At 40.1% G+C, this 27,504-nt stretch overlaps 1 protein-coding gene and 1 long non-coding RNA gene across 6 annotated transcripts in view; one reads left to right on the top strand and one right to left on the bottom strand.

The window, feature by feature from the left end:
- Window positions 1-1,279: 1,279 nt before the first annotated feature.
- On the bottom strand, window positions 1,280-4,420 carry LOC308040660. The gene is made up of 3 exons (XR_013922156.1): window positions 4,282-4,420; window positions 3,852-3,905; window positions 1,280-2,130 (listed from the first exon to the last, which is right to left on the bottom strand). It is a non-coding gene; the product is annotated as an uncharacterized lncRNA (long non-coding RNA).
- The window catches only part of SOX6 (SRY-box transcription factor 6), a 375,115-nt gene continuing 351,398 nt past the window's right edge, over window positions 3,788-27,504 (top strand). For 2 of the 5 annotated variants that reach the window (XM_080344873.1, XM_080344876.1), the window contains exon 1: window positions 3,788-4,245. The gene's annotated coding sequence lies outside the window, so the exon portion shown is untranslated. Of the gene's footprint in view, window positions 4,246-5,206; window positions 5,473-6,011; window positions 6,056-27,504 lie in introns of those variants that run through there. The other 3 variants (XM_080344872.1, XM_080344875.1, XM_080344874.1) reach the window with 2 other exon arrangements.

A 27,504-nucleotide genomic window follows, 5' to 3' on the forward strand; every position in this document is an offset into this window, starting at 1 on the left:
AACGGGGGGGTGGGGGGGTAGGGGGTGGAGTGGGGAGATTGTTGCTGCGGCTTTTTGCTTCCCTATCAAGATGATGCACAGTTTCAAATGAAATTAAAATCTGCTTGATCCTCTTTCCGCCAGGACAATACATTGTGTTGGCAGATGATGCTATAAGGAATTCAGAGTTTGGGTTTTCAGTCAAATCTTTAGCTTTGAGCGTTATAAAATGCAAACATTCTCTAAATTTTGAGGAGATCGCCAGAGGTTCTTGTTCTAGGCGAACTCATATCAGCTGATAGGTTTGCTTATGAAGAAACGTGCAGTAATACGCTTCTATCCACTCTTAACAAAACTTTCTCACAGTTGGATGATCAAGCTTTAACTTCTTTTCCTTTAGCTTTCTCTCAGATGCTGTTGATTATTTTGCAAAAGTTTATCTGAGCATCTTTAACAAGCCTATAAAAAGTCTTAATTGTCGGAGAGTGTCAGTAGAGGGAATTTATAAATATGCCTGTTAATTGCCCGGCATTAGTTGGGGAAAGAGGGGAGTTTAGTATTGGGTGAATGACTTTTCAGGTGGAATTTCTTGCCCTTCGAATGAAAACTTCCACCAACTCTGCAGGAGTTGTAGGTTTGCTCATCATGTTAAACATGCGGCATGTAAAACTTAACAGACAGGTTGTTTCCCTTGTTGAATATCGCTTTACTTTAACTTATTTAATGAGAGCCGCCGCAAAATGCAGTCACAGCTGTGAACAGGTAAGTGCCCCGACTTGAACTGAGCGCCTCCGATCCTTCCCTGTGCAAGGACCCGCAGCAGTTCAGCATCCCTCCTCAACATCTGCCTGCGCCGGCTGCTCCGGCTGCTTTTAGCCTTCATGAAGCAAAAGCAAGGGAAGTAATTTCAAACGCGATCCCTCAACGTATGGTAACGCTAAAAGTAAAAGCGTTTTCTTGTTTCTCGGCATGTGTATACGTATCTACACGGCGGGTGTTCACTTATGCAAACAAAGCGGGAACCACAATTGTTCCTGTGCAGCGCGCACACACGCACATTTGCATACAATGCCCAAGGAGTCCTCTCTGCCGCGGAGAAGTTGTAGCTCTGGCACTGTGTTTTCCATCTGTAACTTCACTGATCACACAGGGGAAGCAACAAGCTGCAGAGCGGGGCTTGCGCTCTGGCTGGGAACGCGGCCGCATCCCTGCGCGTCCTGCCCCAGCCAAGTGTCCCTCTCTGCACAGGATCTTCGGGAGTGCAGCGAGATGCTCTCCCGATTTGGGGCTAGGTGGGCGGTTAGATTGATCTGATGCCTTCATTATCTCTTGTCCCTCGTATTTAATAAGGAGGACGCTATATTTGAAGAGTGGAGGTGTTGGGGTTTTTTTCTTCCCTGCTTGTTTCTTGAAAGAAAAAAAAAAAAGAAAAAATCAAACCTTCCAGTAACAAATTGATGAGGCTGCAAACTCGGGCAGGATGGTTCGTCCTTGTATTGTGATTATATATCTTTTCTTATAGAGTGGTGTTTTTTTTTTTTTTTTTTTTTTTTAATTTTGTGCGCCAAAGCTACTAGTTATGCGAAAAGTCAAGGTGTTTCCTTTACTTGCAGCAGGTTTAAATCTGTTGCAAGGCAAGTATTAGTGACCAACCACGGGAATTTTTGAAATTAAAGATTAAAAAGAACATAGCAATATCTGGAAAGGCAGCTATTTCCTGTTGCTAAATCCATAGCCCAGATAACTGCAGCAAGGTGAACACTGTGAATGAGCTGAACGCAGGTGAATACGAACTCAGTATTTACAATTTACCTCGTTTCCGAATTTCATTTTTTAAGTCTTTTATTAAAATTGTATCTTACATGGAAATTAGCAGCTGTGCCCTCAGCCAGCAAATTAGATGATAAAGCTTTGTTAGATAATTCTGAAGTTCTGTTTCAAGGTGTTTGCTTCTTGCCGAACAGGACTGATTGCTTTTTTTATTGTAATGGAATTGCCAAAAATACTGTCTATGATAGGTCCGCTATTCCAAAAGGTTCTGACTTAAAACTCATTTTCCCTGGACTCGACTCGAGAGGGACGATAGGACCTCGGATAGCAAGGTAGAGGATGCAGTGTGCGCGATTCCAGTAGCGTGTTGAGTTTTACAGCCTGTTAACAGAATGAAATAGAGCCAGATAAGATCAGTCCTGTGCCATCACGTTAATGCTCGATTTTCATCACATCCTTATGAAGCGAGGTTCATTCGCAGTGGGGCTGAGTATGCTTCTGGGTCTAACTTATTCCGCAAATTCCTACTTGAGAGAGGAGGAAAGCGAAATCAGGCTTTCTCCTCGTCTTTTTGGCCTCTATAAGTTATGAAGCTATTTTAAAATTAAAAAGTTTCTCTGTTACTAACTGTTCCAGGCGCCTTCTGGAAAATGGGGAGAAGGTGCCAAAAATACAGAGATGAATCAACAACTTCTCTCTCTCTCTCATTTTGTGGGCTTGAGGTTGCTTTCCGCGCTCCCATCTTAACAACAGTTTAGCCTAGGTGTGAATAATATCAAAAGAGGGAGACGTTAGCTTTGCAGCGCTGTTTGCCCACCTGATCTGCGGGCCCCTGACAGTTTGAAAGACTCTTTTATGTTTACCTTTGGAATGTAAAAATACAGCAGAGAGACTTGCTTGGTTTTGCAGTACTCTGTGCCACTGGTTGATTTTCTCCTCAGCTCCTTAAAGTTTTCTCTTCTTTCTCCCAGATTCCCCCCCCCCCCCCCCCCCCTTCTCAATTAGCACTTTCAAGGGAGCGTGAGTTCCTAAATTGGTATTCAAGCTGATATTCAAGTCCCTATGTGTTGCCTTTTGGTAGTCAGAGAGAGATATATTTATATATTGCTGCTGCTAAAAGCTCTCGTCGTCGCCACGAGAATCCCAGCTTCAGCTCGAGTCCGTCCTAATTGAGTTTTTCTTCTCCGGTCATACCTGTCTTTCCCTTTTAACTGTACTCACGTTTTACCTTTCTGTGGAACGCATCACGAAATAGTTTGTGGACTTTGAGTGCCTTCTGCTTCCTCCTCTCCCCTTCCTCTCCCCCGCGTCCCTGTAGCTGGACTCCCATCTCTACTGTAATTTATACTTTACTTTTCATCTGTTTTTTACCCAGACGGGGCTGTGGGATCGGGCTCCTCAGAGCCCCATTTATCAACTGTCAGTAAGCGCTTGCTGAGTGCTCGTCCACGCTTCCCCACCAGTCCTTCCCGTGCCCTGCAGATCGTGTCTCTCGCTTTACCACCTTTTTTTTTTTTTTTAAATTTGTGAGCAGGAGCCCGGTAGGACTTTTTTGGTGTGTGTCTCCCCACGCACTCCTCGGGAAGCGCCGTACCGAGCGGGGGAGGGCCGGCGTGTAACACGCCGCTCCCCCCGCGCAGCCCCGGCCCGGCGAACTGGCTCTCCCGGGACCCCCCCCTCTCCCCCTCCTCCTTTTCCGGCCCCCGCCCGCCCCTCCCTCCCCGCCCTCGCACCCCCTCCCCGGTAACTTTCTAGTACCTTTCCTCACCACTCCGGGCAATCAGTGGTCATTAGAGGAGAGAGGTTTAGGGTTTCATGTGTCTAATAGCAATGTGAGTGGTGATAGCTGCGCGGGGATGCGGCTGGCAGCCCAGGGTGATTTCACTTTCTGTTTTGTGCTCACTTTCTCCGTAGTTGTTGCTTTCCCCTCTCGCTCGCTCTCAGTCTCCCTCTCTCTCTCTTCCCCTCTCTCTCTCTGTGTTGTCTCATCTTGCCTGTGCTGTCTGGGCGGGGGAGCCCTGCCTCCTTTTGCCTTCCTCAGATCAATGCCCTGGCCACTCACTTTCTGATGTTGCACGACGGGAAATGCTTTGAATACTTACGACATGGCCGCTCACATTGATTGCCAAGATTGACAGCAGTAACCATCGCCTTCACTTGTTTCAGGAGGAAAAAAAAATAATAATAATGAACCTGATTGTAACCAAATCTCCAGGCAACCCATCCGCAAACTTCTAACGATCGGGATCCTGCACATCCATGGCCCGGAGAAACACCAGCAGACTCTAGTTCATTTATTTTATTTTATTTTACTGAATTACCACTCATTTATTCCTCTTTCTCTCTCCCCTTTCACCTCCTCCTCTCCCCCCCCCCCCTTTTTTTTTCTTTTTTTTTCTTTTTTTTTTTTTTTAATGAAAATTACCGAAGCGCGTTGCAAAAAAAAAAAAAAAGGAGGCTCTCCCAGTGCTTTGTGCCACACTGGATCCCGAGGAGGTAACCAGGAAAAAAAAGCCCTATTGTGTTGTATACCTGTTGTTTGCTGTGGTGTGTAGTGCTGCGTGGCTTGGTGGTGGTGGCGGTGGTTTAATGGGTTTTCGCTGGATTTATGTCGCTTTGCAGGAGAGAATCCGGTTCCCTCTGCGCTGTCTTTAATGGGTTGTTAGTTGCAATTGAGTGAAGCAGCAGCGTCCGGAGGTAGATCTGTTGTTTAGCTTTTAACATTGCTGAATTCAGCCCTTCCCCCCGCCTCCCCCTGCACGATTATTTACTTTTGTACCACGAGGGTGTTGTTGTTGTGTTGTTTTGTTTTTCTTTAGGGAAAAGTAGTTATAGTCTCGTGCCCGTGCGAGTTTCCGGGGCTGTTTGAATCCCGAGGTTTCCGAGACGTTAAGGGACCCCAGTACCTTGCAATCACAACACTTTCTCATCCTTCCCGAGTAGAGTTTATTTAAAAATGTAGTGACAGATCAGCGTTGTATTTTAAGATCACCCACGGTAGGCGAACACATGGTGCTGGGAAGATATTGTACGTAAGGAGCTAACACGAGAGGGAGAAAGAGAGAGGGAGAGAGGAAAAATAAAATCCGAAATAAATCTTTGAGAGCAGCGCGCTGCTGTCATTACTCCGAAGTGCTCGCGTGGGTTTGTCTTCACGGGTGACCCCACGAGACACGGGATGGAGACAGGCGAAGGGACTTTTGTGGTGCTTTTCAGTTGCCCGTTAAGTTTGAGGTGGGCAACTGCTCTGGAGTTCGCCACAGGCGAGTGCTGGCCCCGGAGCGCGACACAAAGCTGCCGGTGGCCGTGCTGGCTGTGGCCGCACGGGGGCGCTGCCTCAGGGATTTGCTTTCTGCGGCGGCGCCTTATCTCTCCGGGCAGAGGGTTTGGATAAAGTTATACCGAAAACTTTAAAATGGATATCGCACCCTAATTTGTGATACACAAGGAGGGGGGAAGAAAGCAGTCCATCATCAGAGAGCTCTGTTTGCACCCGGGCAAGGGGAGATGTGTGCCGCTTTGTGGCAACATTCGACTTGGGATTTCTTGCTGCCTTAGCTCTTTGCCGGAGGTCATGCAAATCGACCTTAAAAGAATGCATAAGCCATAAATTAAAATAAACCCTTAGCCAGAGGCTGATCCATAAGTAGACAATACCTAACCTGGACAAAACGGCTTCCTTTGCGAGCTGAAAAAAAGAATAGTGCCTAAACTAAATGCAAAGTAAGTTTTCAGGAAGTATTTCGCTTACTATTGTTATTATTGTTATTATTTTAAAATAAAATAGTGGCAGCTGCAACAAGCTATCGCAGCTGTTTACAGACGGTGCTGTAGGGTACGAGTGAGGCAAGGTGTGTCTGGTGGAGAGCTTGTTCTTTTCCTGGCTTTCACTACCTTCGAAGCTGATTGTTTTTTGATTGGGGATAAGAAGCCTCTTTAACCGTATAAGCAATTTAATGTTTTATCTCGGATAATGCTGAAGAGTTTATGAACAAATCTGGGTTGCCTGCAAATGTCACATGCGCGCACACAAGCTGTGTCTGTATATAATAGTCTTGGGGCTTGTTTTTTTTTCCCGCAGTTTTTGACAATTGTTCCATTCATGATCCTGAAAGGAATCATCAGTGGGAGCTAATGAGGGTGCCTCTGCGGTTTGCCCTGCTCCGGGGAGGAGCGGGCACCGGCTCTGCCGCCGAGCCCGCTCGTGTGATGCGTACACGCGTGTACCGGCGGCGGGGGTCGCCCCTGCGTGAGCGTGGCTGTGTGTAGATACGTGAGAGAGAACGTATAGGCGTGATGTGAGCAGGTACTTCCACGCGTGCATTAATAATTGAGCTGCCAGAGTTGCTCCTCTGCCGAGAGAGCTTCCCAGCTGCCTTTCCGAGTGGCGCTGAGCAGCGCGGAGCAGTTAACCCGCCTTGCAGCAGGGGCTGCGGGCTTCAGCAGAGCAGGGCCTTGAGGTCAATCAGAGCCACTGATCATATCGATTTGATTGCTGTCTTTGCTTTCTGCGGACCGTTTCACCGGGGGGGATCGTGTACATATATATATATACACACATATATATATATATATAATTATTTTTTTAAGGAGGGGAAGGAGTGAAAGTGGCAACGTGAAAATCAATTACTGTTGTGTCTGAGTGGCGGGGGGCTGGGGGGACTGGAGAGAAAGTCAGCCTGGTGGGAGCCTGGGGACGACAGATTAGCTCTGTCCTAGGGGTGTTTCCCAAAAACATAGACGGTGAAACTTTCCGTGATAAAGTAATATATCTTCGCCTGCTGTTTGTAGATAAGGTATATGTTTATTAAGCTAATTTAAATAGCCTTCGGCACACGAGCAGTACTTTGTTCATACTGTTTTCTTTTACCCTCATCTACACATTTCTGGTATTTCCATTTTCAGTGCTGATGGTGAGGGCAGAAGAACAGTTTTATCCAGTCCCTAAACGGGGTTTGAGGTCCAAAAATTAACGAATTTCCCTTTCTGTTTTCGTGTAATGGAGTAATTTTGAAACCTGTTTTGAGACTTCGACTTGACTTGACTTGTTTTATTGACGTGCTTGTGCCCACTCATTTAATTAAGCCATTATACCATAAAGTAAATAATAAGAATGAATGTGAGATATGTGCATGTATTCTGCAATCATATACAGATATTTCCCTGGAAAAGACGCTTTAAAAAACTTTCTTTTCAGCACACCATGATTCTTTGGCAAGATCTTATTGCAGGTTTTTGTTTTGAGCCAGGATATTTTGCGTGTTTCTGTGCTCACAACATTACATGCATGCTACACTCAGAATATAAACAGCAAGCGTACCTAGCAGCTCATTCTAGTAAAACTAAGAAATAATCTATTTATAGTGAGTACATTTAAAAGAAAATAATGAGGTCATTTGGAGTATGCTGCAGTTTGAAGTAGCTCGACACCTGGCAGAAACTACATACGCGTTTTCTTCAGACTCTGCACTGTCCATAACTTTTCCTTATAATACATTCTTGTGTTAAGTGAGAAAGGCTGTTTGTAAAACAATCCCCTGGCTGATTCCAGTGTTGGGTGAAGCTGATCCTGTAATGGCATTTTGTTTTGAACAGTTGCTGTAGTTGAAGTTCCCTCATAAGGTAAGGTGGCACTGGGTCTGAAAGGAGGTCCAAATGCCACATTTATAATTAGACTGCCAATTCAGCACATTGTATCTATTGCTATACAGGGATATACTGCTGTGTCTGGTCTCTCAATAGACTGTATTCAGAATTAGCCAATTCAACTGCTTAAACTTTGGAGTCAAATTTAGAATAGGCAATGAGAGAAGGAAAGAAAGAAAACAATAATGCTTTCTTTTTTCCCTCAGCTAGCTATTAAAAGCCAAAGAATATACGGAAACCAAACCAGGCACTGCACTTGGAATCAATGCACCAAGCGCAGCCAGGCCAACCTCGCCTGCAAAACCATTTTGAAGCGCACTTCTCCAGGGGGAGGGGAAGGTGAGCCCCGGGCATCGCTCCGAGCGCCGCTCCCCAGGCCGCCGCCGGACTCCCGCGGCCGGGGGAGGGGTAGGCGGATGGGGGCCCGGCGGCGGCTCCGGCCCCCGCGCCCCCCTGGCCGCGCCGTGGGGCCGAAGCGAGTGACCGGTTGGCCCCGGGCTGCCCGGCGCAGCGCCCCGGCCCCCTCCGCCCGCGCCAGCTCCCTCCCCGCCGGCTTGTGGAAGGTCTCCCGCCCCCGTGGCGGGCGGGGGCAGCCGGAGCCCCGCGGGGAAGGAGCGGCCGCCGCCGGGAGACCTCGCGCCTCCCAGGGCCGCCGGGCCGCAGGCTCTGGCTGTTGGCGGCTGCCCGCCTTGTCCCCGGATTTACGGCTGCTGGCTCCGTTTCTCCTGTCACACTTTTTGTTTCGCTCATTCTGATTTCTCCGACCTCTTCCACTAGAACTTTAATTCATTCAGCGATGAGAATGTAAGAGGCCCTTTGGTCTGCAATCTCGCACCCTCTGCTAAATGCATTATTTTCTCTCCCTTTCTTGCAGTTCAGAACGTTGTTTCAGTACTGCTGGGAGACTTAGCTGGGTTGCTTCATAGCTCACTTAGTGCCCTTCTCTGCTAGATCGCAGGGTGCAGACTAGTGTCATGTGTATAACACACAGGGTAAAGGAAGAGAGACAGATGGCTAGCTGTCCCTGCACTTACAACTGATTCTCAGCTCAACTTAGGTAACTCTGCTTCATTTTTTCCTTCCTCCACCAGTTTACACACTGGTGAAACCGAGAAGAGAAACAAAGTGGAGCCCATCAGTTTCCTTCGTAAGGCCACTAGTGCCTGATTTGTAGAAGATAATAACTGATGTCCGAAGTTAGTTGCCTTCACTTGTCAGTTTGGTTTTGTTCACAAGTGGGAACTGCCAGTGCTTGTTCCCTGGCCAGTGGGTTTTCATATATATGGCCAACAATTGTTAGTGGTCACTTCCAGCTGAAAGTCTTTTGCTCAATGGGGGAAAAAAATCACTTTGGACATGTTTTTTGCATCTTTGATCATATTTTTAGTCGAAAGTATCCATATATGTCTGCAGTTCTTAGAGGCCTTGGAATATCTTGTGGTAATAAAGGCCAGAGCTTTGCATGATGATAGAAAAAACAAATATATTTTTTTCTCAGTGAACGTTAGAAAGTTTCTTTAGTCATGACCTTATATCTGCTAAACACTGAAATCACCTTGGGAGATATCACTTCAGGAAGCATATCCATTAATGTTTTACACTTGGTTTGATTTGATTTCTCCCTTAAAAGTGCATAGATCACACATTTATTTATTTATTTCACAGAACAAAAATTATTTAGGAAAGAGAAGCCGTGATGCTCTTTTCTTTATACCCCACACAATGAGGTGATGTATATTTCTTTTTCCATAGTGTGACCTAAAAGATCAGTGGGCTGGTTTGGCAGAGGTTGTGTGTAATGACTAACGTTTTATAAGTTATGTAAATAGGGGTGTTTGTGTATATATAAGCTATGTCAACTGAAGTGATATAGCGACATATTTTTACAACATTTCAGTTAATATAGTAAATCACAGAGACAGAGCTTTGAAACATTTCTGCATGATATCAGAACCTGCGAGAGAAGTACTGCTTTATGATGCATTCGGTAGCTCACATATAGCTTATTCTTCAAGCAGCAGCAAAACACAAAGGTGCACGTTTCAAGTTTGTGCCTTAGTAAGCCTGTTTCTACTAGTCTCCTTCAGTGTGTTTTTGTGCAATTTTTATTTACACCGTTTTCTATTTTTTCCTTAGGTAGAACAGCAAGAATGGGCACTTTAGGGGACTTGATACCAAACCACAGAAACTGAATTTCCTTTTATTTTATGTGAGCTATGCAGATTTTTTTTTTTTAAAATTTTATTGATGTATCATTACAGGCCATGACATATTGTGGAAACAACACGTGTTAAAATCCTGTCATTAGTAAGGTTGTGTACTGGGCCGGTGTGATGTCTATATGAAATACGTGTATATGCACTTAGATGCAGCTCTGTGCAGGAGGAAGAGATGTGATAGACATATTTGCTGGAAAGCAGCCGATTTCTACAGTGATAAAACTGGAAAATTACATGTTCCCAAAGCCTTTTCAGCACAGAAGTAGGTGTTCTTTTAAAACATTATTCTGTGGCAACAACAAATATTTGTGACATCATTGTAAGAGATTTCTTGCCAATTTTTTAGTTTACTGTCTTTCGGAAAGTCTAGAGTTCTTTGGCACTGGTGAAACTGCTACACATACCCATCGTATATTCAAGTATTCAGTGAAGTTTTAAATAATTCTCTTTCAATTAGTACAACAGGAACCTGAAAAATGGATTTTCTCTTAAAGAAACAAGAATCAGTACATAGACATTTCTTTCCTCCTCTTGTATATTTTAAAATACTCCTATCAGTTTTATGTTTACTGGTTTGTCTCCTTAAATTAAAAAGAGAGAGAACAGTATCCCAAGTTTGAAAATAATTGCTTGGAAATCAGTTTAATCAAATATTTCTTGAGTCTTGTGAATTGGAAAGAGTAATATAAAATTAGATACATTGGTAAACTAGGTTAATCAGAGTCATTTATTTTTAGTGGAGAATAAATATCTATCAATCGGTGGTTTTTTTGAAGTCAGGCAAAACATTCCATCAAGTTAATGTGTTTAAGGGTATCATATCAGGCACAGACAGGTACTAGAAGTGATAAAAAACAGATAACCTGCAACAAAATGATTTACAGATGGGTCATTATCTTCTATAGAGAGGTTACACAGATCATATTCTTTATAAAAATAGAATGTCATTCTATAGAGCCAGGAGAATTATCTAAATTTGTCTGAATGTTTATTTTTTTTTTTCTGAGTAACTGGTAGAATTTGTCAAAGTAAAATTTTTGACCCTTCTTACAGGCAGCGTATTACTATAGGATACAGAAAAGTACTGGGTTTATATTTTAAGTATTCTTTATGTTTATTTGACCTGTTTGATAAAGCTTGGGAAACATTTACTTCTTAAAATGTGAACTTTGTGGTGCATACCTTTAAAATATGCACAAAAATATTACATAACAATTTTTTAAAAAAGCTGGAAAGTTTAATGTTAGTGATTTATTAGATTTCAGAACTTGTTTCATACAGCAAGTGGCTAAGTTGCATCTTTTCTATCGGTGGTAAGATAGGATGTCATTTAAATATTTTTTTCTTTCTTCTTGAGCTAGACAGAAAGGTGTACAGTCCATTGTTTCTGCAGTCACTGCTAGACTGACATAAGGCAACAGGAAACTCTAAAACCTCAGAGATGCCGTATTGATTTGATTCCTAACTGCAAATCCTTCATATCATTGCTCCAAATATCTAACTTTACACCAATATTACCCATTCTTTTTATAGTGACACCATGCTTAGTAAAAAACTTCTAAGCACTGAGGTCAGGTGTTGAGATTGGATTCTAGTTTATTTTTTATGAATCAAATAAAGATTTCTGTGCATGAGACCGTATGTGAAGATGAGAGAACAAGAACATTTCCATATCAAAGGCAATATATCTGAGGCTGCATAGTAATTAAAATGCAGTGGTTTGGACTCTGTGCACTAGTACTTACGCAGAGCGTTGTTGGGACCTTGTGCAGCATGCAGGCGGTTGTCTCTTGCATACTTCTAGAAATATACTTATAATTTTGTACAAACATTTATGCCAGTCCACACTTTTCTGTGGATAATTTGTATTTCATCCAAACCATTCAAAGTAGAAGTTATTTTTTGAGCAACCCCCTCATTATGGCTTTTGTGCATCAACTATTTTTATTCTGGTTGTTTGTATTTCCTCTTACCAGAATGATGGCTTGTTTATAGTCATATTTTTTTGTGTGTTTCTCTAAGACCCCTTCCATATACCACTGAAATTTTACTACTTGCTTGAAATATCTTTTATTAGAAACAAAAATGCTAATATCTTTTTAGATTTATTGAAGATGGTGTGATTTCTTACATACCATACTTTATGGCAAATTAAATGCATGTGCTGGAACATAATATTTTTAATGAAACAATATGTATTTACTAATTCCAACTAACTGTTATACAACATAAGGAAAATTAATACATTACTCCAAGGACTTGCTGATGTGGGAAAATTGACATAAAATACTGCGGGGTGCTCCCTATCTGGATACTCTTTTCTGGAATAAATGTGACTTTAATTCCTGAGTGTGTCACCCTGGTGAGGAGCTGCTCTGGAAGAGCTGCTGTTGAATTGTTTACTTCATAAACTGTATTGGTCAGTGTCCCAGTGTGGAGGAGGCAGTGAGTGCTGCAGCTTTCCTCATTACTCATAGATCCTGTTCTACAGAGGCTCTACCCATTAACGCTCCAAAACTATTGAGGGGAAGTTTTTAGGAAGTTTTCATCTTTAAACAGGTGGTTGTACTGTGAAAGTATTATATAACATCAATCTTGCAATCTCTCTTCATTTTGTCTAGTTTTGGATTACAATTGATGTATGCATACGTGAGCACTTCGAGCTAGAATACCACACTTTCAGAGATTGTTCTGTGTGCTTTTTACATCTCTATTATTGTTGTGGATGGGCTTGTTAAACTGAGTTCCTGATCATTTGTGGTTAGTAAAAAGCCATGGTATTTTTGCACAAGTAGGGGGGTTAACCTCAATGTCATGGCCTAATTCCAGCTAAGATAGGATGTAGTTGCCCATCTACATTCTCCTTACAGTTTTAACTGGCTTAGTTAATCCTCACTTCCTTTCCTCCATGTGGCAGAGTAGCATGCTAAGGACACTCGCAGCGTTTTACCTCAGAAGTACCAAATGCAGCTATTGAAGTAATAGGCGGAACTAGATAATGAATCACGTTTTGGGAGTTTTCTGGATAAGAGGGGTGCCATGTGCTTGACCGGCTTATTATTATTAGAATTAACATTTTTAAGGATTTAATAGATACGGTATTTGAATACTGACCAATTTCAGAGGAATATTTTTATATAGTTTGATATTTGACAGATTTTCAGCTGGCATAAGCCAGTATAACTCCGTTTACTTAAGTGGAAGGGTGCCATTTTACAATAACCACAAGTGCATTCCTTAGGACATGATGCAGTTCCTTCTGGATTCCATGGAAAGACCTTTCTGTGACTGTGCTGGAAGGGAGGTTGCATCTGAAGGCCCTGTTTGTATTGGATTCACTGTAGAATATAACTTGATTTTACTTAGGGTGGAATCAGGTTCGTCTACATGATGTTGCTTATGTCTTTAGGATGATATTAACAGAAATTCATTTCATGTAAACTATATATTGGAACAACTGGCTTTCAATACCTAATCTTTTAGTGGGTCTTCTGGTACAGTATATGCAGCATGTGGGGATTCTGACTGCTGGCTTGTTTTAACCGTGGAGGCTGTGGCTGTGCATTTTCCTTTTTTCATTTGTTTGTTTTGTTTTGGTTTTGTTTTTCTTTCAGTCACACCTGGTCTGCTGAGGGCAAATTATCTTCCTGCAGACCCTTTCACATTTTTCTTCTGCTGAGGAATTCATGTAGGCCACTACAGTAAAAATGTACTTTATTCAAACTTTAGTGTAAGTGTACATAGATGTGCACCCTGATTTTTTTTAATGTACGTAAGTAGGCATGATTCAACATATTTTTAGTAGAGTTTTTCGTATGGTAGTGCCAGTTGAGATTTTGTATTCACTTTGGGTTTACACGCATGCGTTATTACATTCTGCCATCTATATCTGTTCTCATTGCTTGCCCAAAAGGTCAAAGATGAATTACAGGAAAACCCTTTCATGCTTTCTGGTTGCCTTCTATAGGCTCTAGTTGCCATTATACTACCTGTTTGTTCCACGTAGAAATAATGGTACCCATGGTATTTCTCTTTGAAAGTAACAACAGAATATTTTCATTTGTTTCAAAACAAGTTAGATATGATCAGTTTTGCATCTTGATTTCATGAGCTAGAAAGTAGTTAACTGGTGTTGGGGTGGGATGGCGGCTACATTGGCTGTGAGGAGTAAGTTTAGACAAGCGTAGTGATGTGGAAAAATGTGAAACAGAAGAGATCAAGAAAGCAAGCTATTGCCACTTAATGTTCTAGGCAAAGGAGAAAGATAAAACATATTCTCATTTCTGCTGAGCAGTAGTACAGCATATCTTTTGTACTTTTCTTAGTGGTGTTATTTATGTATTTTGATCACTCCTAGAATACCCCAAGTTACAGATCTGTTAGCATACCTGCCAGAGGAAAAAAAAAAAGAATGTTCCTATGCTAGAAGATCTGCCTAGATTTAAAGTACTGAGTGGGCAATCACTTTGCTGTCTTCAGGTGGAAGAATGTGCTAATATTGGCCATTTTGACATCTGGCTACTTTGGACTTGGAGAGCAAATGCCGTTAGCCTTCCTGCTTCAAATCTATATTTTTGCTACAGGTAAATAATTCACAGGCTCCCTTTGTTCTTCAAGAATGACTTACATAGGTCAGGGATATGTTCGCTTAAGCGTTGTCATGCCTTCAGTCTTCTGCATCACACTCATGATGCTTCTGAGGGACGACAAGTTTCAGGCAGTCCGCACTAGGTGCAACAACCCCTCCAACTTTTCACCCTTTGCTGCCTCTTTGTATGAACTCATATAGGTGTGGTGGAGTCAGTTCAGGTGTGTCTCTGCGCACCCACAATGCTCAGCCTAGGCTTCAAGGGACCATGTCTGCTGAGTATTCAAGAAGTTAAGTGAGCCTTTGGTGAAAGCCAAAAAAGTTTTCTTTCCTTGCTCATGGAAACAGACTTTCCTTGTGATTCCTTTTTTTCCCCTCAGTCAGTGAAAACTCTCCTTATTATTTTATTCTTCACTATTGCCTCTAAACAATAATGATTAAGTCTGTAACACTGATTTTAACAATGTAACAAAAACTCTGCTAGTGGTGGCAGTGGAGATACGCTGGTGTGCATTGTAGTGCAGATATACTGTCATGTGTTTGATGGGGTGAATGCGTGTATCCACTAACAGTTGATTTGAAAACACCATTGCACAACACTCTGTGGTGGAATGGGATCAAATTACAGACACAAAGTCAAGATGATGGTGTAAAAGTGAAAGGCTTTGAATGCTGTGAGTGTTTATATACAGTCTTTTCAGGGAAAAAGAAAATGTGGATAGGAGAGAAGGTAGTTGAAGGACCCAAAGAGTAATTACTGAAGATTAGCTGGAGTTTCTAATTTATGAAGTCCCCCCTTGGACAGGTTGAATTCAGTTTTTCATGATGTGAATATATTGTATAACATGACCAACAGCAACAGGAACAGGAGGAAATTGTTTTGCTGAATTGTGTGTAAGAGTGATTTCTTATTGAAGTGTAAACTTAAAGGCATAAGCTGTTACTGATTCAACTTCTGATGGATTTTTAAATTTTTTTTTTCCCCAGTCAAAATGACACAAAAATGCTTAGGATAACAAACGAACCAGTAACAGACAAATCCAGCCCCAAATAGTATTTGATTACTGTATTCCTCTTGTGGAATTCTTTCTATTTCGGTAATTCAACATGGGATGATTAGATAGAGAAGGTGGACGCTCGTTTCCCCTCATGCTGTTTAAGTGTGGCTCCCACATGATACTTCCTGTCTTTCCCATATTGTCTCTTTAGTATCAACAGTAACTAGATGCAAATCAGCATGATATCTGCTGGTTTGTTTTCAGCTGACCGGGCTAAACAGCAGATATGGAATTTATCACCAGGAGGCTGTGACCTCATCACAGACAAGTGGCATTCCCACAAGAAGGTAATGAAGCACCCCTATTGAGTGTAGCTGAAGTCCAAATCCTCAGTAGTGTTATTACATATTCAATTTAAACAGCTCTCCCAAACTTTAAAGCTGTCCCTTGATTTTTTAAAATCCACTCACTGTTGTAGCTGGAACAGCAGCTGTCACTGGTCTCTGCTGATGCCACACTGCTGAACTGGACTTCCTTGAAAATGTGTGGGAGAAAAGAAGGGATGAAAAAACAAAGGGAGAGGAAGATGAGGGAAAGGGATATGAAAGGACAAAAATGGAAGGGAAAAGTGAATGTCTTGAACTCAGTAGTAACTGAAACGGTATAGAGACTGTTTGTAGTCAGAGAGTATTTGGTAATAGCTTGATGCATTTAAATTATTAAGACTTCTATATATAGGTGGTGTAATGCTGTCTTTTTAAGAAGATAACATATAGTGGCCAAAGAAGTCCTCTTTAGTGCTTACTGTATTTGAGACAAATCCATATTCCTTTTCTGTTACTCATCACGATGTCCACAACAGATACTTTAGGACTCAAGTTATCTGTACTGCTAAGAAAATGTAGGCTTCTGGGGAAGGTTTGAGTTTGGTCATTTTTGTATTTTTCAGCAAGTCTTGTATGTGTACATAAATATTATATCTATCAACAGCCCATGAATATTTAGCATGAATCTTAAACATTTTTGTGTTTTGCTGATCCTTCTGGCAAGTGATTGATAGCAAATGTTGTTGAAAGGTTTACAGATTCTGAATGATAAGTATAAATTAGTAATACCAATACACTTGCACACCAATTTGTGGTCTGAATGTGGAATGAAATTGTGTTTTATGTCTTTAAAGTATTTGTGAGTGGAATAGGGGTAGCTTTTTGATCTTGTTAGCTAGTCTCAAACCTTCATCACTAAGAGCAAAACAGGAATGAAATAGATGCTTTAGAACCTGAAGCAGTCTGTTTCTATGGATGGCAAGGGAGGGAGAACACTTGAATGAGCAGAAACAAGAGGGGAAAAAAGAAGAAAGAGGATAGGGTGAGAAGCAAAGAGACTGAAAAAACCCAGGATGTGTGGTGACAGAACAGCATTAGTGGACGCAGACTTTCAAGGCATATTTAATGATGTTATTGTCCTCCTTCATCTATACTCTTCCACTTTGCAAGGAACTGAGGATGAGATACCAAAATCAGCATTTCTGTCATTCTCAATCAAATGAGATATTAATTGAGCTTAGAGTGGGAGTAAAGACTGAACAGCTGTTGATAACTGGGATGTATAGAATGGGGAATATTGTGTTATGTAAAAGGGAAAAATACTTTTCCTGTGTTCTCAGCTTTCTGGAAAGTTGTGCAGTTCTTGTACTTTTAGTGAGAGGTTTTTTGGAGTTCCCGTGATAGGTGTTTGTTTTAGAAGAACCTAGACCATGTCCTGCAGTTGTGCATGTTAGTCTGAGCTGGGCCCACTGCACCCTGTTTATATAACAGATGCAGGCTGGCCTGGTAGTTGTGTTATAGAAATAACAAATAGGGAGCCAGTCCAAAAATACAATAAATATGAAGCTTTATCATAAAAGGCATTGAGCCTCTGAAACTTCCAGGAAAGGATCCATATATCCTCAACTTCTCTCCCAAGGGTGTCCAAGGTTAGTAGGATTATCCATTGCTGTGGCTTGATTAGAATTCTCGAGCATGTAAAAATATGCCCTGGTGCATGTCAGTTTTTTTCAGTCAAAGCTGCAGATCAGAGCTCTCCATAACACTGTTCTGTCTAGTTAAAGCTGCTAAATTGTGGCAGTCCACTGTCTGATAATTTTAGGGTCACTTCATTACTGGTTATGCATGTTCACTATTTAATTTCTATGCCATGATGTAATATAGTTGTCCAAATGAGGCACAGCAGCCACTGCACAAAATAGTCTTTCATGATTTGTTTTGAATCTTGTTTCAGACGTGAAGGTACATCTGGTTCTTCCTATTCCCTTTAAGTTTTTCTGTGCAAATTCTCACTTGATGAATGTGTCAGTATCTTATTAGGCTTTTAAATTTCGGATTATAACAAAATGCCTTTACTTGTGTTTAAAAATATTTGGTATATCATCTCTTTTTGCAATGAATAGGGCCCTGAAAAAGAAAAAAAGGCAGAACATAAAACAACCAGCCCCTTTTGCACACAGATAAAAGGCTGTTTAACATTAGCCATTACTTGTTTGATGTGAGAAATTAATTTATTTGCATTCTGCTCTTCTGCCGTTTTGCTTGTCTGAAAGCATGCTTGGTGTCACACCAGTTTTCATAGGTCATGCTTGGGCTTCAGTGGTGAATTCCAGAGCTGTGGTATAGGCAGTCGCTGGGTAAGAGGCTCTTATTTGCCAGAAGTCATTGAGAGCCACAGCCTGTCTGTTCACTGGTGTTGGAGCCATAACGCATACGATCAGATGTGTGAAGAGCAGTTTGCCTCTTATCACAATTTTTATATTAAAATAAATAGCAATGATGAATTGGATAGTTGGCATTTATTCCCAATAATTCAGGCAATGATGATTCTTACAACTGAACTCAGCAGCACATGTTTTTTCTCAGTAAGAGGAGCTGATGGGCTTTGGTCGTTTTTTTTAGGCCTAAGGGGATTTTTTTTTTTGTGGACACCAAAACCAAAAGAAGATGCAATAGACCACAGGAATGGCTGCTAAGTCCTCATTCTTCTACTTGTCTGAATGGTTCACATCTTTACAATGAAGTTCAGAGTCATTGGCCAAGGCAGGTAGAAAATTCATTTGTTTGAGCTCTTTCAGGTCCAGCTGATAACTCTCAGGGTTCAAGTCCTGGAAGATACCAGGTGCTCTGGTACTAGTTCAATAGGCAATATAAGCACATGCCGAGCTTTAAAGCCTGTGAATAATTTCAGTAGGAATGAGACTATGTATGTGCTTAAAATTCAGCATGTAGTTAAGCGCTTTGTTGGATTGGAGCCAGCGTGCTTAGCACTTTGGAGAACTGAATCCTTATTTGCTAGTGGTGGTTTATATATTTTTTTTGGCTTATGAATTTCCTCACTGACCTGCTCCTTTGTTTAACGGTCACCCCACAGCATGGTCAAGATTAAAAACTTCTGGGGCTTGTTTTGTCTAGAAGGTTATGCGTCACCTCTAGAGGGAATTTTATGGAATTACTGATGCTACATAAATATGTTCTTTATAATCAACTTGTGTTTAATGTGAAAGTACTAACAATTTTGATCAAGAGACCATCATTTAACCCAGATTTTATTTCTTCCCGTGTTTAGAACTCTGTTCTTTACCTGCAGAAATTAATAATGCCTGTCTACAAATGTATATCAAGTTCTAAAGATAAATTGTATTTGTTTATAATGACCTTTTCTGTTTCCAAATTCTCTCTACTTTCTACCAGCTTTTTTCTGATTCTAAAAGAGTGTTCTTCAGGCAATAATTAGCAGTGGGCTTTATCTGAACTGAGATCTTTATGCACTTCTGTCTTCACTCAAATTTGGTCTTCACTCAAAATATCTTGGCCACGTAAGGTAATGGTTCTAATTGTTTTCTTCCGCTTCTCACCTGTTCTGCTATAATACAAAGCATAATCTTGGCACTACCTCAGTGGTGTCAGAATTACAGAAGCTAGAGAATATTCATCTGTTATTGTATGATTATTCCCAATTATATTTTAAATTTTTACCTACATATTTGTCCTTTATTCTCCATAAATTCAAGACCAAGCATCATAAAGGATCAACTGAACAAACTGAATTAAAAATAAACCAAAGAAACTCAGGAAAATCCTTGGTGCCTCAGACAAAGTTAATGGATGAAGTTTCTCCTCAGAGGGAACAAACCTGGTCTTTTCAAACCAGTGAGGAAAGAGAATTTCATTGTCTCTGTAAGAGTTTTTGCTTGCTCCCAACAAGATGGAATAGGGGTATAGCTAAGTGCTAGCTTAAATCTTGACTGTTTGTCTTTCTTTTTATGCTTCATCTTTAAAATAGCTGAGGTAAAGTGTATATATAGCCTAGATTAGAGTGTAGACAGGCATGTTGTTGCACGTCTAGCTGGAGGGACAAAAGAAATAATACGTTTAGCTCCTCTTTCCTGCCTCTCAGCTGAGGTGCAGTAAATGCCTGTGTGAATGCTTGAAATGTAGTGTCGCTGTGTGGCAAAGGGAGTTAGTTGAAACCACAGCTCAAACCATGTAATGTCTAGGTGGAAGGACAGTAAGTTCTAGCAGGGAGAGCAGTGGCTTCTCAAGTATTTCCAGTTGCATTTGTAAGAGGAGGAACAATGTACGGCTCTGGTGTAGCTCAGGGAGCGATGGGTGACAGTGCTTAGGGCACTGAACAGGGAGGTAGGAGAACTTCGGATTATCTGTTTTTTCGATGCTGCCACAGACCGTGATTACAAACGTGTTACTTTACTCAGGGTACCCTTCTTTCCTCTTGTGTTATCTACTTAGACTACAAGGTGTAAAGAATGTTTCTAACTCAGTGTTTGTACCACAGTTATCGTATTTGAGTATGTTCTGGGAACAAATGCTAAGAATTCCAAATATACAAGCAGATACTTCTAATACTGGTGTATGGACATATGCTCTGAATCCACAAGAAGAATCTAATTTCCAGTTGTCAGTAAGGTCCTACATGATTAAACCAATTTTTTTTTTTTCTTTTTTTTTTTTCCAGCTACTGATGATTCATTGAAGGAGCATGGTGATGCATAGATATTAATACTTGTAAAAACCATTTATCACTTAGTGAATTTTAAAATTAGATAGCACAAGGATGCTTTTGAGACGTTTGAATTATAAAAAAGTTCCCAGTTCTGTGTATACTACCAAATATATCAAAAATTCTGCCACTGACATTTTTATCTCAATCTGAGTTCAGTTTTCCGTTAATGACAACTGGATATATTTTTGTATTTTTACTATTATTCTAAAGATTTATTCAGCTTGACAGTTGTAGGATTAAGCTTTACAAACAAAAGGATAATATATCCTATGTTTACAAGTTAGCCAGAGGCCAGGTTTTATAAACTTTAAAAATATAGCTATTGCGAGTTTATAAAATAGACTAGTCAGCTTTCCAAGAGAGAAAATAAATCCAGCAATGGAGCTCATGTCCATGGGAGCTTGCTGCTCACATGTATGATAATATATTTTGACCTAAAGCAGTGTTACATGCAAATCTTAAAAATGTTTTGAAAGAAGTAAAAATACGGAGCGCAAAGTGAAGACATGTGGGGCCTGATTCTGTGAGTATCTTATAAAATGCCTCATGTGAGAGTCTCTGATTCCATTGAAAGAGGCACCGAGCAAGTGGCGTTCGGTACAATCCAGAACAGAGGCCATGTAGGGTTTTAGAATCTGATCTTTCCAATGCTTTCTGTCAGACGTGGTGGTTTTCATTAGTTTAAATCTGATAATAGGTTTACAGGCGGGCCTGTAATCACCTGTGTTAGCAACAGAGAAAGGTATCTTATGTTTTCTGCTGAAGGCCATCTAGCAATGCTTTTAATCTTAAAATTTCACCTAGAAACAGAGGAGCTCCAAAGGTCATAACAACCAGAATAAAAAATTCTGGAAAAGAATTTAGGATACATCAGGCAACACAAGTATCTTTATGTACAGGCATGAAATGTAAAGAAATTCCACATAAACACAGATTCCTGTTTTATCATTTGCAGCATAGGAATAATTCATCTTCACATCAGACGGGTTGTATTTACAACAGATGAAGAGAACATCTCAGTTGAACTGTGGCTGCAATGCTGGGCATTCTTTTTTTAAAATTTTATTTTATTTTATTTTTTTTTAATAATGGTGATATATTTAAAATGATGAAATCGGATTTGCGAGTGACTCTGGTGCACAGATCTCCTGCAGCACTGAGGAGGTGCTGCCCTGTTAGTTCTCAATCTTGTCACTTCTGGGGAACAGCAGTGAAACTGTTTGTTCCTGACAGCAGACAGCCCCACTGCAGGGCCCTGGTTTCATGTTACATTAAGTATTAGTGCTGTTCTTTCAGGAGCTATTATGCTGTGACATCAAAGATTTTCTGACAGGGCAGTTGTAGGTTAGCACTGAAGTTGTCTACTGAAATTTTTAAGAATGGAATTAAATATATATGATCAGATTTAATATGAGAGATCGGAAACTGCATATAAAATGGAGTTAGTGGTTAAAGAAAGCTGCAAGAATAATTATTTGGTTTGGCCTATTTATCCGTTCTTGTCCAGGGCAATTTTTATTGCCTTTAATTTCTACAACAGTTCCAAAAATACTGCCATATGTTAACATTTTTGTGCAACTGCTTATTTTCTGAAAAATGTTGTGTGGAACAGGAGGAAGAGGACTTTTTATAAAACAAGTATTCAGTATGGCCCCTGCAGTTCTTGTAGAAATTAATCCTTGAACAATTATAATAGCCCAAATTCTTTCTTTACTGATTGCCTAACTACTTAAAAGGATCGAGATACACATTTTAAATAGTAAAGAAAGAAATCTAAATGGCAAGCAAAAGCCTAATAGTGATTTCTGAGACTTGGATCTTTTTGTAAGAGAGAAACTGTAACTGTGTATAGATCGCAAGTTCAACTATCGCTCTTTGGAAATTCTGAATCCAGTTTCCGCCCGTCTTAAAGGGGAGATGGTAGGAATTTGAAACTAACTGGCTGTGTAGCTGTTCAGGACAAAAAAAAAATCTTGAACATGCGCAACTTGAAATGTTCCTGTAGATTCCTATGTGGTGAAATCAGCATTGCTACAACTATAAAATTACTATTATGCTCTGATGAGGCAAGTTCAGTGACAGGAAATATCAAAATTAATTTTGGAAACACATGTCTGCATATTTTTTGATTACGTTACTAAGGCATTTGTTCCATTTAGTATCAAGCAAGTGAATCATCTATTAAAAATGTCTACAATAGAGTAATACTTTTCTAGTAAAAAACCCCAAAAAACTAAGAAGTTGAACAATGCTGTTTAGTCATAAATAAGACACCAGCATAATTTGTGCTAGATACTTAATACTTTCAGGCATGAGAAAAATTACATAAAGAATGTACCTCTTTCTTTGTAGTGGGATTTTTTTTTTTTTTTAAAGCATAGCCAGGAATAAGAGGTATGATTCTGAGGTCCTTGCTCAGATAAACAGATCATTTGGTTATTTTGGGGCTGTTCTGTTCACTAAAAGCTTGCAGGGTCAATTCTGAAGTTTATATTGCAGTAGAATATGCTTTTTATGCTATGCTAATTGACCCAAACGAGCTGTATGGTAGCTTTGATCATGCACAAGGATTTTAGTTTATTTAGATAACATTACTTGACTTCTCCTTTGGTTTTCTTGCGTTGCAACACACCTATCAGCAAATCAAAATCTTTATGGCTGAACACTCAGAGGCAGCTAGTTCAGAATGAAAACTCAGCCCTTTACACTGATGTGTGAAGCTCTGGAAATAGTGGCACTACCCTTAGGAAAAACTCACTGACAGGTGACAACAGTGGAATACAAAATTATCCTCTAGCTCTATAATCTCAAATCACAACATTTAAAGAATATATAAAGAATGAAAAATGTGACTAGTGGACCTGGCTCTTGCAGAGAATTTTTTAAGTGATTACAAAGATACGTGACAAAATCAGGTTAGTAATGGTATCTTAAGTATCTATTGATCAATAGTTCTACTGCCCTCAAGAGTGTGAGATTGTAGGTAGTTTTCTCTTCCTTTCTTTCCCGATTTAAAAGGTATAATGTAAAACTGTGTTTTTAAACAGTATTTAGGCAACAATGGGTACTGTCGGGAATCCATTAGACTATTTTGTTATTTTGGACAGAGGATCCTTTCATTTAGCCTGTAATCCTGGAGACTTTGTCACATTCATGTAATGATGCTTAGCAGTTTATCTGCACTGTGTCTATCCTGGTTACATTTTTTCTTTTTGCGGCTTTGTTAGTTTGTTAGTTTGTTTTTACTATTAGAGATGCTACTGTGCTTCAGAGTAAGAAACTGTTTAGGGAGAACATGTCAAAAATTCTCTCATTTTAAGAAGGTCTAGAGTCCTCTCAATTTCTTGCATAGCATGCCTGGAGTTTGTTGAACAGCTAATATTTCAATTTCTATTCAAATAAACAGCAGTAGAACTGACTTGATAAGTGTGCCACTAAATAGATCATGTTACCACTTAACTTAGGACTAATGCTTAGCAGTGTGGTTTGCTGAATTTTGGTGGCAGTGTTCATGTAAAGGCCAGGCAATTCCAGGAGAGAAATGAGTACTAGTATTATTATAATATATATTGTATTACAGCAGAAATTATATTTAGTTGTCTGCAAGCAAAAAGTCAAAAAAATGCATAGCACGTGAATGTACATTAAGCAATTTTTTAGTTATCTAGAGAAAACAAAGACTAATTATGTTATAAATCTAAAATATATTTAAAGTCCATGGATGCACTGATCCCATATAACAAAAACTAGGAAATCTAACCTTCTGATAGTCTGTTGCTACCTTTTCCTCTTGTAGAATGAAAATGAGAACTACCAAGTCATTAGGGGTGTGGTGTGTACAGACATAGACAGTATTCCTTGGCAGCTTCAGACAGATAGCTCTAGATTTTCCAGGCTTTTGGTTAGACTCCACTATAGTTATAACACTTCTGAGAAGTTGTCTTTGTATTTATACCTAAACACGCAAGAAGAAACAATCAGGAAAGCATCAGTAGAAGGTGGTAAAGTTTATTCTCTCAGCCGTTCAGTTTTGCGTTGGTAAATACATAATGAATCAGGATGTTAAACCTCTGTTATACAGGGTGTTTCAAGAAGATGGACTCATATTGGAAATATACTGCTTGGAAATTGAGTCCATCTTTTTGAAACACCCTGTATTTTCGGGGGTCATTCAGGTGTTGGATAAACAAAATAAAATACTGTGAACCTGAATCTCTACTTGCAAAGTATTTGCATGTATTTTGTGCATAAGCTAGGCTTGTGTGCTTGGACAGCTCAGGAGTATCCTTTGGAAGATGAGCAAACCTTAAGAATTACAATTAATGTCATAATGGAGAGATATTCTTCTCCTTCAAATGAAACATTACAAGAGTCCTTTTTTTTTTTTTTAATTTTTTTTTGGTCAAAATTGTTATTTAGATTCTACAGAAGTCTTAGCTATCTTAGCTTCTCATTCTTATTGAACATTCTCACTTGTGTTCAGAGTCTGGACTCCTTTCTGTTCTGTTTCAGAGCTGTTTGCCAGAAATGAAAAGTCCATGGAGAACAGCCACTTCCCATTTTTGGAGATGCCAGAGACACTGGAGATACTGTAGGCAGGTCCTGGAAGGAAGTTGTGAAATCCCGTGTACACAGTTTTCCAAAGCTGAGGCTGAATGGGAACTTTAGCTGTATCCTGGTATGGGAGAAACTGTGGCTGATCCAGGTCCTTGAATGGCTTCTGAGTAAACTTGAGTCGTTCAGCCCTGAAGGAGTTGTGATAGATCAGAAGTCAGTATCTGATAATATATTGTTTTTATAACCAAATGTAACTTGGCCTCTTCCAACTGATTTAAAGCCCAAAGAACTGGCAAGGTACTACTTGCTATATACGTTACGCAATAAGGCACGACCAGCCATCTTTGGGCCAGCAGGGCTTGCTGTGCAATCTATAAGAACAAAAAGCAGAGATAGAAAAAAGCTTGGCTTATGTTACTGTGTGGGAGAGAGACAAATTGTTTCACCCTCCCTTGCTATCTAGTTCCAGGTTACTTGTCATTTACAGCCATGCTGGCTTTGATGAGAGATATCTGAGGGTTTCTGATGGCAGGCATGTTCCTCCTGGTTTAGAAGAAGGTTAGTGCTTTTGTAAGAGTGAGGCTCAGAGGAAAGTAAATGTGGACCTTGGAGGAGCTTTACTTTTGACTCCATGTCTCTCTTATTCTCTAAATCACCTACCTAACCATGTCTAAGCTCTCTTGCAGGTTAGAAAATAAATGTATGTAAGGGAGAAGATGCACAATTGCTATTTGTCTTTTATGTTTGTTTAGAGGTGATAAAGGACATTGCAGCTTCTATTTAGAAGAGATACTAGTATGCTGTGTTTAATTAATCCTTCACTCTTGAGAGAGAAATACTGTAGGCAAGTATGTTTATTCTCACTTTTCCAGTTGGGAAACTGAAGCAGGAAGGTTTCAAGATGGTTTGGGTCCTAGCCAGAATTCGAACTTGGAAGATATGGCTCATTTCCAGGCCTATGCTTAAATTGCAGGCCATCTCTCTTTTTTAAATGCAATATTTTGTAATAAATATAAGACTTTTTATACTATTACATATGCAGTTAGAAATAGTTCTTTCTGTACTTGGAGCTGCCTTTTCTCCATGGCTTTTGATGGAGCATATGTCTGCTTGATCCATGCTCTAGTGAGGATGCAGACTGTTCATAACAAACATGCTATTTATTCCTGCTTTCTTCCTGCCTGAAAGGGACTGCTCTCTTACGCAGTGGCCCGTACCACTTCAGAGCATCAGTAGTTTTGTTGCAGTGACTTCAAGATTACAACAGGCTCCGGCAGGCTGCTGAGTTCACCCATCTTGCTCTTAGTTAACCAGCCATGAGCTCCCACCATATGTGTGACTGAACATCTGTATCTCTCTTACTTGTGGCTGTGCAAGCGAGGCCTGAAATGCAAACACACTCCTTCATAGCACACTGAAGAAGTAAGTTATATCTCCAGAAACTTTCTTTTAATTCATTTTGGCCTTGCATTTTTCTGCGTTTGTTTCATCCTGTCTTTCTGTTTTACGACTCAGCAATATATTCTGTCTTGAAAACAACATTAAGTGTAGTTACGCGCACACACACTGAGAAGAGAATATCCCCCCACAGTGTTTACAGCAACACCTCTAGGTGACGGCAGGCAGTAAGCTTTCTTTTTATAGAGCTCCAGACTACAGATCATTAGCTTGATATGGTAGCTCAGTGGTGCAAAGTCATTTGAATATTTATTACCCTGCTTAAGACTTTTGCTTTTCAAGTGGGAAATAAATGTGATAAGACCCCCTTTCTGTCCTCTTGCCTGATATGCTAAAGCACAAATATGTGAAATGGATTTTAATTGTATTTCCTTGAACCTCTGTGTTAGAGACCAGCAACTTGGATATTTTAAAGCAAAAATGTGTGTCGAACAACTGCTCAAGTTTGCAAAGTCTTTTTACAGCCTTCCTTCAAAGTTCGATAAGATATTTAGCTCCAGAATTGAGTTGAATTTTCAAAACTCAATATATAAATATTCATGTATAATATACAAAAAGGCAGCTTTAGAAATGTATGTTTGAATGGGACACTGTTACTTAAATGAAGTACAAATTTAAAGGCCCCTTAAAACTGGACTTTGCCAACAGTCATAGATTTTAAGAAACAGTAACAAACCAAACATTGTGTAAATGAAGTTTTTTTTGGGGAAAAAAGCCAGCCCTATTACAATACGATCAGCAAGACATGAAAGGCAGCAGCAGGCAACAGAAAGGCAGAGACAGGCTCCTGAATATATTTTAAAGGTAGAATGTTGTCAGTGTGTTTTCATTTAGCTATTTTAAGATGTCTATGTTTCACTTGCTGCAGTCACAAATTCTAACCATGAATAATAGGAATCATTATATGGGTGTAAATGGTATATTGACTACATTTTTCAGGCTCAAACACACCTTCCTTGTTGGCAGTGGAAGGCAATGAATGAGGCATTTTATTAAACCTGGTGCTTGTGGTTCTAATCAAAGGTCACTGGTTAGCTCTCACTTTTCAGTCTCAGATTTGTCTAGATGTTTGATCAGGGGGCTGCAATGAAATTATTATGACAAAGACTTTGTACTAGGCGGTATCTGTCTGCTGAAACTTGAAAGTCTTTGCCACAGTGATGCTGACAGCATGTGAATGCTGAAAGAATGTGCAAGAAATGTTATGTCTTAAAGAAAC

Source organism: Nesoenas mayeri, assembly GCF_963082525.1.
Source record: "Nesoenas mayeri genome assembly, chromosome: 5".
NCBI lineage: Eukaryota > Metazoa > Chordata > Aves > Columbiformes > Columbidae > Nesoenas > Nesoenas mayeri.